This window comes from Narcine bancroftii, chromosome 4, assembly GCF_036971445.1.
Source record: "Narcine bancroftii isolate sNarBan1 chromosome 4, sNarBan1.hap1, whole genome shotgun sequence".
NCBI classification, from domain to species: Eukaryota; Metazoa; Chordata; class Chondrichthyes; order Torpediniformes; family Narcinidae; genus Narcine; species Narcine bancroftii.
This window is the reverse complement of record NC_091472.1, coordinates 272,889,826-272,903,867: the sequence shown is the minus strand read 5'-3', so window position 1 is coordinate 272,903,867 and position 14,042 is coordinate 272,889,826. Positions and strand designations below refer to the sequence as shown.

The window sequence follows — 14,042 nt, the reverse complement described above, 5'->3', positions numbered from 1 at the left end:
ACAATAACATTTTATAATGGCTATTAAAAGATAATATGTCATTCCACGAGCAACATTTATTATTGACAGTAATAACTCAGTTCATTTGTGAATTTAATAGTCCCCCTGCTGAGAGCTGAGCCATCCAGACCAGATAGATTCAAGGTACAAACTGATTTGGAGAGTCTCAACATTTGAACCAATGGCATCACTCCCATTACCTCTGGGATGCAGGCAGGAGACAAAAATACTGACTTTATACATTTCCTTAAACTATTTGTGACCTCTGTAAGAAAAGCCACATCCATATTTCAAATGAGAACTAGTTTGGATGTGGTTGTTAATTCTTGAATAGTTTCACTGCACAGGACAGAGAACTGTCAAATTATAAATGTTAATTTTGTCACAAAACTTCCAAAGGTTCAGAAAAAGAAAGAAAATGTACAGGTGTTGTTGGTTAATTGGGGTATTTAGGTGGCACAGGCTCATAACCTGGAAGGGCCTGTTATGGTGCTGTATGTCTAAAAAAAATATTTTACTCCAATCTGTTTTGAAGACAATAGACAGTAGGTGCTGGAGTAGGCCAATTAGCCCGTTGAGCCAGGACCGCCTTTTTTCAGATCATGGGGAATAATTCACTATTAGTATCCATTCCCTGCCTTATCCCCATAACCCTTAACTACCCTGCCCATAAGAGCCTTATCTAACTCTCTTTTGAACATATCCAGCAAATTTGCCCCTACCACCCTGTGCGGCAAAGCATTCCACAGATCCACACTTCTCCAGGCAAAAAAAAATTCTCCTCATCTCTGTCCTAAAGGGCCTTCCCTGTATTCTTAAACTATGCCCTCTAGTCCTAATCTCTCCCAACAATGGGAACATGTAATCCAATTTCATCCTGTCTAGCCCCTTAATAATCTTATACACCTCAATCAAGTCTCTCCTCATCCTTCTAAACTCCATCTCATATAAGCCTAGTCTTTCTAACCTTTCAGCATATATCAATCCTGCAATCCCAGGAACTAACCTAGTAAATCTACGCTGCACTCCCTCTATAGCAAGTATGTCCTTCCTCACATTTGGGGACCAGAACTGGACGCAATATTCCAGGTGAGGTTTCACCAGGGCCCTGTACAACTGCAGGAGGGCATCTCTGCTCCTATACTCCAATCCCCTCTTTATGAAAGCCAACATGCCATTTGCCCTCTTCACAGCTTGCTGAACTTGCATGCTAGCTTTTAATGACTGGTGTACAAGTACACCCAGATCCCTTTGCACTACCCCATGCCCTAGCTTGACTCCATTTAAATAATACTCTGCTCTCTTATTACTGCCTCCAAAATGGATAACCTCACATTTGCTCACTTTGAACTTCATCTTCCATTCCTCCGCCAATTCCCCCAACCTGTCCAAATCCTTCTGCATTTTCCTGACATCCTCCTCACCATTTACACTGCCATCTGCAAATTTGCTCATCTTGTTAATAATCCCTTCATCCAAATAATTTACATAAATGATAAACAACTGAGGACCCAACACCCAACCCTGTGGTACCCACTCGTCACATCCTGCCATCCTGAAAATAACCCATTTATCCCAACACATTTTTTCCTATTTCTTAACCAATATTCTATCCATGTCAGCACCCTACTTCCAATTCCATGTTCCTTGATTTTGCCTACTAGTCTCCTGTGCAGGACCTTATCAAAGGCTTTCTGATAGTCCAAGTACATCACATCTACTGGCTCCCCCAAGTCCACCCTCTTTGTTACATCTTCGATATCCAAAATCCATCTATACTGAGAAACTAAATTCAAATCTAGTCTCTGTTGGTGGCAAAGAATGAATGGTTCTGAAGCCAAACTTCATTTCCAATAAAAACCTACGCAAAACTGTTATAAAGAATATTAAATTTAAACTCAGACATACCCCACTGTAATAGGCCCTTTCAGCCCAAGAACCCATGCTGCCCAATTACACCCATTTGACCTATAACACTGGTATGTGAGAGGAAACCCATGCAGACACAGGGAGAACGTACAAACTACTTACTGGCAGCACCGGATTTGAACCCAAGTCGCTGGTGCTATAAGAGTGTTATGCTAACCACTACACTAACCATGTCACTTGTTACGGCTCTAGTTTACTCCCAACTTCCAAAACCTACTGGGGGTTGTAGGTTAATTAGGTGTAATTGGGTGGCATGGGCTCATGGGCTAAATGAGCCTGTTACTGTGCTGTATGTCTAAATTTTAAAAAAATAAAGTTGATAATAACTCAAGCTAAGTGTCTTTAAAAATAAATCTAGTTCTTATGACATTCATTCCCTTAAATATCCTATTGTTAAAGATTTAGCAAAATATAATTATGAAAATGAATGCTTGATTTGGAAAGGCTTCTATAGCTGGGTCTTTCCTGTTAGATCTGTGGCAGATTCTTTTGTCCATCTTTGTGAAATTCTAATCAATTGTGTTTTGCTGACCCAGTTGGAACTTTGAAAATAATTGTGCATCAGAACTAGATGTCAGAAAAGGATAGTCATGTCAGTTTCCTGAACTACAGCTGAACTCCAGTTTTCTGCATTCCCTTGTTTCTTCAGGATGTGAATCTGACCTGTCAGCACTGAATGTATCACACTAAAAGAGAGACTGCATATTTTGTGTCTGTTTCTTGCAGATGAATTGGAACAAATGTTTTTAAAAAGTTCTGTCAGCCTGTCGAAGACAGTAGAACAGATACCAATATTCCACAAGAGTATACTTGGATTGTTTTGCTTCGAAATATGCTTTTTTTTTATACACAAAGTTGTATGATCTCCAAGAAATTAGCAATATTTCACCAATTCGAGAAAGATAGCTCCTCTGGATAAAAAAAAATCCTCCTGACCTAAGTTATATGATGTTAAAAACAATGAAAGGGTTAAACAAAAGAACAATGTTGTGAACTTTTAGGTCTGTTGAAGACAGACAATCACTTACCAAAAATTTTGATCCCACAAGAAAGCACCCTGTACATATTTTTTTGCAGGCATTGGAATTAGCATCTCTTTTTCAGATGGACATTCCCCCACTTTTGTAAATCAAATTAGGTTTTTTTTTCCCATGGAACTCTGTGCTTTGCGGCAATAATTGACACTTGCTCTTAGTTTTCCAAAATTAAGGGCAACCTACCATTAAAATTTCATGAAATTATAAATGCATTCTCTGAAAATTTCTCATATTGGTCTTGGTGAACAAGACCTCCCACACATCAAAAAATTTTAAATAAGAGTTATTGGGTGTGTGGTGTTTCAACATTCCCAGTTTATTGCAAATATTTCTGGTTTTTGCTGTGGACCATTCTTCCATAAGCAACAATCATTGAAGATCTGGCGGTTTAAATATTGATCCTATATCATTAAACAGTAGATCTAAATTAAAATCAAAACAAAAAGAACCATTAAACATGTCAAAATATAAAACTATTTTTGTACAAATGCTGATCCAATGATCATGTGTTCTGCACACTATGCTTTATATTAGTATCCTAAAAGAACAGTGTACAGATATCAAGCCTCTCAATTAAATCAAATTATCCTAATTTTACCATATTAAATACATTCTCTTATATTTCAGGAAATTTAATTTGTTAATTTGGGTTAACAATTTAAAAAATATTTCACTGATTGCCTTGGAAGTCTATATGATTTGCTAAACAGTACCACACAAAATATAGATTGTGAAAAGGAATCAAAATAAATAACCTTAATAATACAATGACATGAGCCCTTTTATTTTGGGGTAGATATATATATATATAGGTCAGCACAACATCATGGGCCTCAGGGCAGGTACTGTGCTACAATGGGGTGTCATGGTTGGCATGGCATTTAGCGCAATGCCATTACAGCGCCAGCAATCGGGACTCGAAGGAGTTTGTATGTACTCCCTGTGTCTGTTTGGGTTTTCCGGAGTCTCCCGGTTTCTACCCTCTGCTTGAAATGAACCAGGGGCTGTAGGTTAATTGGGTGGCTTGGGCTTGTGGGCTGAAATGGTCTGTTCCCATGCTGTATATCTAGGAATTTAAATTTAAAATAATGTTCCATGTTTAATCAATATTGCTTTGAAACATGATCAATATAAACAATGTTCTCGAGTGATCAAAGTACATACAAACTTGTATATACGATATCTTCTTCCTCATTTTCTTTAGTTTACCCTTCAGGCTCATATAATTTTTGCTTTAAATGGGCCAGGATTTAATAACCAAAAGTGTTCAAGTTGAAAGATCGAGAAGTCCCTTAATCTTTTTACTTCTTGGCTGGATTAATTGATGATCCATTATCATTTGCCACCTTCCATCATGCACATGGAAAACCATGTGTTGTGTGTTGCCACCTCTATTGGCTGTCTGCATCCGCTGCAGCCACTGTACTCGCCACGATGCTATTGCACATGCATGAGTCCCTGCAAAGTGCACTAGTTAAAAAAAAAGAAATGGAGCTTGGCTGATCGCGGACACCATTTCCAGGGGCTCCAGTTATACACTGCATTGTTGAATTTATCCGTAAGGCATTCATCAGAGGTCGCTGTTTTGTGTTGTCTAGTTATTCATTGCACCAACAAACATGGTGTCAGAAGTTTGAACCCGAAGCCTACAAGTGAAAAGTGAGTAACTAACGCCACGTTTGCAACACATTTGTGACTCTGCCATAATGACAGACGGATTCAGAAGGCCTGACCAGCTCATGTTTTAAGGCAATGTGGCCGAGAATTGGCGTTTATTCAAACAAGAATACAACATTTTCTTCGCAGTCATGCATACTGATAAGTCTGCCCAAGTCAAAGCATAAATCTTACTAAATTTGGAAGGCTCTGAGGCCATTGAAAGGAAAGGTCATTCATATCTGAAGATACAACTTTGAGGACCCTGAGCACTTTTATCAAGGGCGACTGGCCTGACAAGCAGAGCAGCCTACCACATGAACTGGAACCCTACTTCCTATTCCAGGGCAAATTACTCATCGATGATGAAATCATAATGAAAGACCTGAGAGCAGTAGTTCTGAGTTCACTGCAAAACATCTAGGTCAACATCCTGCACAGAGAGCACCCAAGTGCAGAAGCATCCAAACTCAGGGCTAAAGACATAGTTTTTTGGCCAGGGATGGCCAAGAACATTGACCAGGAGGTACAAGCTTGCTCGATGTGCAACAGTACCAGGCTGCACCAACAGCCATTACAGCTTCACATGATGCTGGATGTCCCCTGGTCAACCATGGCAACAGACATCTTTGAATGGCATGGTCAACAGTATTTGGTTCTTGTCAATTCATACTCTGGATGGTTTGAGATAGACATTTTACCCAACGTCATCTCTTCAGCAGTCATTATCAAGTTAAAGAGACACTTTTCAATGCATGGGGTACATCAGACAATTGGACCCAGTTTACCAGTGAGAAATTCAGATACTTTGCAACAATATGGGATTTCAACCACATCACTCGCAGCCCAGAGTACCCACAGTTAAACAGTTTAGCTGAAAGAGCCATGAGAAGCATAAAGCAACTCATGGAGAAGTCCCACAGAGAAAATACAGATGTGTTATTAAACCTGCTGAACCTAAAGAACATCCCCAACAATGCCATATTGGGGTCTCCGACACAACGACTCATGTCCAAGCAGACTCGGACGACTCTGCCAGTGGCAAGGAGACACTTGGAGCCTCAGCTAAAGAACCCACAAGAAATTAAATCCCAACTGCTGAACAGGAGGCTAACACAGAAAAGGTGCTATGACAAAAACAGCCGGACGCTCATGCCATGAGCAGAAGGGCAAGTCATAAGGATGCAGACTCCACAGGGATATGACCGTACGGGGATAGTCGAAAGGAGCTACCAGGAGCCCAGGTCGTAACTGGTAAAATCACAATGAGGGGTGTATCAGAGAAACCATCGACATATCCTACCCATAAGGAAGCCACCTCCATCCCAAACCATTCCTGATAAGACTATAAACCAGGATCTGGAACATGAACCCGGGGTAGGAGGAGCTCCCTCAGTAACAACCCATGAAACAAATGGCCACAACCCCGAGACATGGATGGCACATCCTTTCAAGCTGAAGCACCCCAAGCAGCACACCAAGCATCCACTTACACCAATGGCTACTGCATAAAACACTTCGGGTGCACTTGTAAGCCCAACCCAAAATATCGGGATTAAACTGTTCACTGCTGAACTATAATTATTGTAATGTATGACACCTACATGGATTGTGGTATGTGAAGGGAGTTGCCCAAGAAAGGGGATGTAGACAGCCACTCCTAATGGCTATTTGCACCCACTACAGCCACTGTACTCGCCTCAATGCTATTGCGGATGTACAAGTCCCCGCAAATCAAGCTAATTACAAAAGAATCAGTAGCAGACACCATTTCCAGGGGCTTCCATTATACATTGTATTGTTGAATTTAACAGTAAACCATTCGTCATAGGTTACCACTTTGTCTTCTTCTTCTTCTTCTTTGGCTTGGCTTCGCGGACGAAGGTTTATGGAGGGGTAATGTCCACGTCAGCTGCAGGCTCATTTGTGGCTGATAAGACCGATGCGGGACAGGCAGACATGGTTGCAGTAATTGCAAGGGAAAATTGGTTGGTTGGGGTTGGGTGTTGGGTTTTTCCTCCTTTGTCTTTTGTCAGTGAGGTGGGCTCTGCGGTCTTCTTCAAAGGAAGTTGGTGCCCAACAAACATGTGCAGAGGAAACATGGCCTCCTTGCTTGTCTGGAATGTGTGCATTGTGGGTGGTCATGTGTCCTCCCTTGTCTGACAATTATTCAGAAGTCGCATCACCTGGCAATCAAGATTGGATTCTGGCCACTAATTAGTGCACACCTTGCTGCTGGCTAATTCAAATACCTTTTTACTTGGCATTGGGCCATTGGCCTTTGAATTCAAGCCATTGAATCTCTGTAAATGACCTGGGCTGCACACCTAGCCATTATAAAGGGCACCACGTGTGCTTGGCTCTCCTTCTTTGCCAACTTCAAGGGACCACCAGCTTCAGTCCAGGCCGAGTACCATGGAACAGCGCCAGAGAAATTGTTGGTAAGGTGTACATTGTTATAGGGTTGGGAACGTTTTAGTTAGTGTTCTTAGTAGCATAGAACTGTGCCTGCACTAAGTCAAGGGTGGGGGGGGGGGGGTATCATATTGGTTTTTCCTTGTTTGTATATACCCAGTTCGTGGTGTGTGTGTGTGTGTGTGTGTGTGTGTGTGTGTGTGTGTGTGTGTGTGTGTGTGTGTGTGTGTGTGTGTGTGTGTGTGTGTGTGTGTGTGAGAGAGAGATTTTCATCTATAAATTGTGCGTGCTTTATTCTGAGTGTGGCTTTCCCATGCCCGTCTATAAATTGTGCATGTTTTGTTCCTGTTAACACTTTCTCATGCTTTCTATAAACTGTGCACATTTGTGTTATTCTCGATAACCATTTTCCCGCACTTATCTTTTGTAAAGAAAATCATTTACTGGCAGACTATGTTCAAAGTCTTTGCCTTTGAGACCCATTGAATCTGTTTTCTCACTCACAACACAATGTCTTTTTGTTTCATATAAAGTCCTACCATTTGATATGTTTTTTTATTTGCTTACTCTTATTTCCATGATGCAGAACCCTGTATTTTTTTGTGAATATTTTATTTAAATCAACATATATATATATATATATATATATATATAATAACAAATCACAATATTACAATGTTTATAAATATATGTTGAAAATATAACATTAAAAAGAAAAAAAATTAAAGAATGCAACTAAAAATAAAAAACAAAAAAAAACCTTAAACCCCACCCCCCTAAAAAACCTAACCTAATCCCAATAACTAATTAAAATCTATTATAAAATACATAGTAACATTGCAATATATTAATTTGGATTGCTTCAGATGATACTCAAGGATCCCAAAAAATATCATTCCAAAAATTATTATCCATTAACATAAAAATTCACTGGTCAGGAGGATTCAAAATAAAAAAAAGAATTATAATTTTAATCTCATTATTCTTGCAGACAGACTCCAAATTTGTACAAATACAAAATATTTACCCCTTAAATTATAAGTAATTTTTTTCGAAAGGAATATTTTGTTATTTTCAATTGAGAGACTATTTAAGAGAAAAATTAGGATCCGATATGATTTTTTTTTAATCTTGCAGATTTCGAACAAATTATAGTTGATGGAATGACTAAAATAATTATTTCAATAGCATATATTTTGTTACAGGAAGAAACACCTAAAGTAAGTTTGTTTAATTCAATTGATGGGAACAAGATTTAAATATAACAATAGATCAGGAAGTCTGGCAAGATTTATGTAAATAAGTTATGTCTAATACTATTAATGTAAGATCTAGATTACTGAATTATAATTTTTTTACATCAATTGAATAGATGGAGATTGAATATATCAGGCCAATGTTTCAGATATGAAACAAATGTTTCAAGAAGTTGGAACATTTTTCACTCTACATAGTCTTGTTTGAAGGTTAATTCTATTTGCGTTTCTGTTAGAAAGTTTCTACAACAAACTACTGGTGTTGCTTTTCCGTTAAATCCTGAACTATTATTGTTAGGAAATTTTGAAAGTATTACTCCTAAATTACCTTTGTCAGATTCTCAATTGAAATTTAAGTTAGCTTTAGTAATAGCAAGGAAATGTATTGCTGTTACATGGAAATCTGATGTTTCATTAACATTAGATAGATGGCATACTGTATTTTCCACCATGAACTGCACCTGCTTGTCCTAATAACCTTGTCTCAATTGTATTACTTTCACTGAGCAAGAAACTAGTGCTTTCTGGCCCCACTCCAAGAGGAGTGGTCTAGCTTAATTGTTCTCTGCTGGACCTTGAGACTGTTGCGAGCACTTTAGTTTGAAACCCTAAACCAAGCACAGTTTGCTGACCGAGGTAGAAATGAAACATCAAGTAAAGCCAAGTTTATGAAGAACTTCAGATTGAAGTCATAAGTGGCTTCATAGAAACACAAGTCAAATCTTCAAATTGATTTTATTTGGCACTATTTACCAACCTCTAACTCGAGAATAAAAGGGTTGTGATGAAAGAAGATTCCAAAGAAATGTCAACTCCTGTAGTGCTAACTAAGGGCTTTGATGCAATAGAATCTGTAAGTTCAGGAAGTTTTCTCAAGCAATATGTGGGTAACCTAAATAGAGAACCTTTTATTTCCATTTAGAAAATGATGCAGACCCAACCTCATTTGGGGAGCAGTTTGGGATGAGTGGCCATAAATCTATGCATTTCAAAATAGTTTTAGAAAAGGATAGGACTGGTCCACAACTTAAAATCCGGAACTAGAGCAGAGACAACTTGGATTATGTTAGACAGGAACTTGCAGAGGTTGATTGGGAGAGACTATTGCAGGTTAATGGACATCTATCAAGTGAGAGGCTCTCAAAAGTAAGATTTTGAGAGTTCAGGGTAGCATGTTCTTATTAGCTTGAAGGACAAGGCTGGCAGGGGTAGGGGACCCTGAATTACCAGAGATATTGAGACATCAAGTGAATCCCTAGAGAAGTACAAGTGATGGAGGAGTACATTGGAAATGGAAATCAGAAGGTCCTAAATGGGACATAAGATAGCTTTGATAGATGCAAAGAAAATCCAAAGATATTCAATATATATAAGGGAAAAAGAGTAAACAGAAAGGATAGAGATCACCATGATCTCTATGAGGAGCCACAAGAAAAGTGTGTAGTGCTAAATGTACATTTCTTGTCTTATTGTGGAGATAGACATCGTTGACAGGGAACAGAGAAATAGTTATCCTTTGAAGAGAGACATTACAGAAAGGAAGATGCTGGAAGTCTTAATAGCATTGAGGTATATAAATCACTGAGACCTGACCAAGTGTTGAAAGCTAGGGAAGAAATTGCCAGGGCACTGGCAGGGGTACTTGTGTTGCCATTTGCAAAAGGTGAAGTGCCAAAAGACTGGAAGATGACTAAATATTGTGCCTCTATTTAAGAAAGGCTTCAAGGGAACTAATGATTGGTAAGCTTAACATCAGTCATGGTTAAGTTATTGGAGGGGATTTTGAGAAACAGGATCTACAAGCATTTGGAAAGGCAAGGACAATTAGAGATAGATTGTGGATTTGTGTGTGGGAAATCATGTCTCACAAATTTTACGAGTTATTTGAAGAAATAACCAAGAAGATTATGGAGGATAGGCAGGAGAAGTTGTTTTCAAGAATTTTCAGTCTGGTTCGCCAGATTAGATTGCATGGAACCCAGGGTGAGCTCTGCATTTTTATTCAGAATTGGGTTGATGGTAGGAGTCAGAGACTAGTAATGGAGGCAAGTTATTCAGATTGGAGGCCTCTGATAAATCAGATAATTATTTGTGCAGATTGTAATATCATAAAGTTATACTGGGGTTTTCGGGTCAATCACAAGTCTCTTTTCTTGTAGTTAAGGAGACCAATGCTGTTTGTTGGAACAGCAAGATTTATGCATGCCCAAACTACTTTTCCAAAAAAGCTTCAACAGAAACCTGGCTTGATCCAGCTAATGCCCATTTCTATTCTTCAAGAACATTGTTGTTCAGTTCTTTCCCAGCTACAAATCCTGCAAAATTCAGTAATAAATACACCTTCAAGCCAGTTCTGCAGGTTACTTGTGATTATTTTTCATCAAGCTCTTTGATTCATGCAGCACATTTCATTCATTTATCCAATCTTTATGCTACCAGGTCTTCCCTAAGATTTGCTGGGTCAGAATTCAACTCAATATCTCCAAAAAAAAATCACCAAAGTAATTCCTTCACTTTCAGAATCAGGATTATTGTCATGAACATGCCACAAAATTTGTTGTTTTTTGGCAGTGTCACAATGCATACAATAACCCTTATTCAAAAAAGAACTTCAGAGTTGAATCTTAAACAAATTTGGGTTTAAATTTAAACAAATACAGCAGTGGTAACAGGCCCTTTCGGCCCACGTGCTTCTGTCGCCCAATTAACCTACAACTCGGGTATGTTTTGAATAGTGGGAGGAAACCGAAGCCCCCTGGGGAAAACCCATGCAGACACAGGGAGAACATACAACCTCCTTACAGACAACACAGGATTTGAACCCCAATCCCAATCACTGGTGCTGTAACAGCATTGTACTAACCACTACGCTATCCATGCTGGCAAGGATTTCAAGTTGACCATGACTTTGTTTCTCATGGTAAGAGACAAAAACAAGATTATGCAGCTAAAATGACTTATTTTAAAAAAAGCCAGCTTATACCTGCTCATGCAAGTGCATTCCCCTGACCAAGACTCATTCTTTCAGACTATGCTGTATTTATATCCACCTTAACCAAGATCTTTCAGGGTGCCTTCTGCTTCCATTTCTTCCCTAGCTTCCAACGGTGTAGTAGGATACATCATTTCCCCTCCATTGACAGTTATGTGACATTTTTTTGGCAGTTTCCGCAAAACTGCCAAAATGTTTGGCCTGGAAGTCAGCCTGAAGAAAACTGAGGTCCTCCATCAGCCAGCTCCCCACCATAACTGCCAGTCCCTCCCCCACATCTCCATTGGGCACACAAAACTCAAAACGGTCAACCAGTTTACCCATCTCGGCTGCACCATTTTATCGGATGCAAGGATCGACAACGAGATAGTCAACAGACTGGCCAAGGCAAATAGCACCTTTAGAAGACTACACAAAAGAGTCTGGAAAAACAACCAACCGAAAAACCTCACAAAGATTAGCGTATACAGAGCCGTTGTCATACCCACACTCCTGTTCGGCTCCGAATCATGGGTCCTTTACTGGCATCACCTACGGCTCCTAGAACGCTTCCACCAGCATTGTCTCTGCTCCATCCTCAAAATTCATTGGAGCGACTTCATCTCCAACATCGAAGTACTCGAGATGGCAGAGGCCGACAGCATCGAATCCACGCTGCTGAAGATCAAACTGCGCTGGGTAGGTCACGTCTCCAGAATGGAGGACTATCGCCTTCCCAAGATCGTGTTATATGGCGAGCTCTCCACTGGCCACCGAGACAGGTGCACCAAAGAAGAGGAATAAGGACTGCCTAAAGAAAGCTCTTGGTGCCTGCCACATTGACCACCGCCAGTGGGCTGATATCACCTCAAACCGTGCATCTTGGCGCCTCACAGTTCGGCAGGCAGCAACCTCCTTTGAAGAAGACCGCAGAGCCCACCTCACTGTCAAAAGACAAAGGAGGAAAAACCCAACCCCAACCAACCAATTTTCCCTTGCAACCGCTGCAACCGTGTCTGCCTGTCCCGCATCGGACTTGTCAGCCACAAACGAGCCTGCAGCTGACGTGGACTTTACCCCTCCATAAATCTTCGTCCGCGAAGCCAAGCCAAAGAAGAGTTATGTGAATATCACTGCACTTGGTAATTATATTTCAGTTAATGTGTTGCTTACACATCTGAAGAAAGGAAATGATTGATTCGGTTATTGTTGAATCTCTAGCTTGTTGGTAAACCAAGGCATCGAACCTTGAGTGTTGTGAAGTTGATTCATTTGTTTTAGATGTTTTTGTCCAATTATTCACAGCACATAAGCTACCCATGACCAACTTGAATTTCCCTTGATGCCAGCATCTTGCCAACAATAACATTTTACCGGCCTCTTGATAAAGGCTAAAGATCCATGGTTTCCAGAAACAAAGGAGTGAAAATAGAAAGCCAAGGAAATGCCACATGAGATCTCCATCGGTGCCATAAAATTAACAAACCTTGGGGAAAAAAATAGCTGCTAACAGAGTGTAAATGTACCTTTAGTGCTCCATATCCAATAGCAATTCTCAAAGAACAATAAATCAACCAAGTTATTTTATATAATCCAAAAGTTATAGCTTCAGCACTGCAGTTGCTGTTGGTTTATAAAATGCTGGTGCAAGGTCAAGGGATTGGTATATTTTTAATTTGGGTAAGATGAACAATTACCACTGCAAGTAATTTCTAGTTGAACACTTGTGCCCCTGCTGCCATTTGATATGGATCCTTGGAAACAATGGTCTCTTTGGCAACAGATGTCTACAATTCCAAATAACAGTAAGTCAGATTTCTTCCTGGGATAGTGAAAATTCTGTCTCTGGCACAAGATGCCATCAAAAGCCATCAAAGTAAACACCAAAACCACTCTAATGAATGCATTTGGGTATTAGGTAATAATGTTTGCATCTTTCTGTCAACAAAGTTCAATAGATTTTTTTTTAGTTTCTAAGATTCATCATTAAATGATTGAGATCATAGAGAAGTACAATACAACAATCAGCAAGAACTATATAAAAAAAACATCTGGGAACCAACAACCGGCAAAGCCAGATAGAGGTAAATCGAATAGACTACTTCAGAATTTTTAGCACCATTAAAAGATCAGTAAAAGTGGCATCATTATCAGATGTTATTCGCTGATTTGGAAAGTCCTTAATATAACTATTTATCTGGCACTCACAATTCAGTTGAATGTAAAGACAAAGTATGAAGGAACCTGGTAAATGGGAAAATCAGGCTACATGCAGATATGGCTACATAACTTGGTGCCAAACTTTTTTTATATATTAGCAAAATAATTTTAAAAAGTGAATGCAAATTAAATGCATGTTAATCTGAAAAGTCTCATAAAACATCACAGAATAGAGAAAAAGATAAAATTGCTATAAATATCCCAAATACAAGTTTTGTGGCTTACAATGGATTCAAATCTCTAAGCTTTGAAGCTGCAATGAAGTTCTAACTGAATTTACAAAAGCTTTCATCTGTTCGTTGAAAAAAAATCTCTTTAATGTGGCAGATCCATGAGCCATACATACTGCCACACAATCACGTCACTGTACATCTTCAGTGTGAGAATGATTTGCATTTCCTGTACTGTTTAAGCCTTAACTAGCTTTAAGTACCACATACAAAAAAAAAGCACTGCCAAGTAATTCTCTAAGCTGAATAAAAACAGATGAACATTTTCTACAATAAAGCCAACCTGCAAATAATAAAGAAGCAGGATATTCTGCTCACTGAAGATTCC

At 39.3% G+C, this 14,042-nt stretch overlaps 1 protein-coding gene and 1 long non-coding RNA gene across 15 annotated transcripts in view; one reads left to right on the top strand and one right to left on the bottom strand.

The window, feature by feature from the left end:
* The window catches only part of gtdc1 (glycosyltransferase-like domain containing 1), a 406,530-nt gene that overhangs the window by 248,367 nt on the left and 144,121 nt on the right, over positions 1-14,042 (bottom strand). The gene's annotated exons all lie outside the window — the stretch shown is intronic.
* The window catches only part of LOC138761975 (uncharacterized), a 46,099-nt gene continuing 45,136 nt past the window's right edge, over positions 13,080-14,042 (top strand). For both annotated transcript variants that reach the window (XR_011356674.1, XR_011356673.1), the window contains exon 1: positions 13,080-13,348. This is a non-coding gene — a long non-coding RNA (uncharacterized lncRNA). The remainder of the gene's footprint in view (positions 13,349-14,042) is intronic.